The sequence below is a fragment of the Elephantulus edwardii genome, unplaced genomic scaffold (assembly GCF_000299155.1).
Source record: "Elephantulus edwardii isolate Elephantulus edwardi_28Jun2011 unplaced genomic scaffold, EleEdw1.0 scaffold00081, whole genome shotgun sequence".
NCBI lineage: Eukaryota > Metazoa > Chordata > Mammalia > Macroscelidea > Macroscelididae > Elephantulus > Elephantulus edwardii.
Window position 1 is genome coordinate 14,346,588 of NW_006399831.1, and position 1,131 is coordinate 14,347,718.

Below are 1,131 nucleotides of genomic sequence, written 5' to 3' on the forward strand. Positions count from 1 at the left end.
AGTCTAATACTTTATCCTCACCATACAGATATTAAATCCTTAAGTGAATGCACTAATGCCCTTACAGATTTGGGCACTTGTGGAAATAAAACCAGTTATAGATGCAGTATATATCTTGATTACTCACGTCCACTGAATTGATTCCAACTGACAGTGACCCTTTAAGGCAGAAAAGAACTGCCATAGGATTTCCAAGGAAGTTACCTTTACAGAAGCAGACTGTCACATCTTTCTCCCAAGTCTTTCTTCTGAGGGATGGCTGTTGGATTTGGGGTGTTGACTTTTCAGTAAACAACGGAGGGCAGGACCACTGTACCATCAAGGCTGCATGATCTTGATCAAAACCAAACTTATTCCTGATTTTGATTTACAAAGTGCCCTCATTACAGTATAGGCAATTCCAACACATTATGGCTGTTCAATATATATGGCTGTGCAATCTATATGAGACTGCCCAGATTTTTCCTTTGGGGTATTGGAAGATGTGAATTGACACCTTTTGGTTAGCAGCCTAACACATAACTCACTACACCACCAGAGTGCAAAGGCAAATGAGCGGAACTGCTATATTGAAATGATGCCCTGTAGTTGCAGCATATAGTAAGATGTGACATTTATAATGAACAATACTATTTAAGTGATTAATAAAACTCATTTATCATAGTGAAAAAACCCATATGGATCTTCTGACAGTTCATGATATTACAAATGGCATAGTGAATGTTCTATCAGTGCTTCCTGCAAATTGAGAAAAAAAGCTATGTAATTTTACCTTTATCAATTGATTTTTTTGGTGCAACTCAAGGCCTCAAATAGCACTGATGAATATCCTGTGAGATTCCACCTATGACCCTTGACATGAATCTGTAAGAGAATTGATAAAAATAAGGATTTTGATATATTTGCTGTGAAGATTCATATATTCAAGATTCATAATTCACTGAATTAATGGATTAAAGTTAGTTATGATCTTGGAGAAATGATGATAGTTATAGAAAGGCTCTAGGCCTTTTGTTCATCTTTTGTTATGGAGGACTCTTATATTTAATTGTTGATTTGGCCCGAGGGCCTAGTGTTACTATTTTGGAGGAACATTCTTTTAAGTTATACAGCAATCCTCTGTCAATTTTC